The sequence below is a fragment of the Otolemur garnettii genome, unplaced genomic scaffold (assembly GCF_000181295.1).
Source record: "Otolemur garnettii isolate 467f Iridium unplaced genomic scaffold, OtoGar3 scaffold00058, whole genome shotgun sequence".
Taxonomy (NCBI): domain Eukaryota; kingdom Metazoa; phylum Chordata; class Mammalia; order Primates; family Galagidae; genus Otolemur; species Otolemur garnettii.
The window spans coordinates 2802755-2803106 of NW_003852453.1; positions in this window are offsets into that span (position 1 = coordinate 2802755).

Consider the following 352-nt stretch of genomic DNA (forward strand, 5'->3'; position numbering starts at 1 on the left):
CAGGACACACGTGGGCTTTCCAGCAATGGGGCAGCATTGGGGAGCACAAGGAAATGGCTGGGATGTGTTTTCTCAGGCAGGCCCCAGGACTACGAAATCACCCCGTCCTCCAAGTTCCTCCTAAACAACCAAATTAACTGGCTTGGCTATACAATCTGACCTGGGAAGTTTTGTAAGCCACTATCTGCAAACCCACAATGAGTTTATAGCTCAGTGGGGTCCAGTACACTATCTCTCCAGTACACTCTCTCTCCAGTACACTGTCTCTCTGCCCCACCTGAGCCCGGGGTGCTGACAGGGAAAAGCCTGGGGTGTAAGCAGGTAGCCAGGAGGCCAGATTTCCCTGAACTTC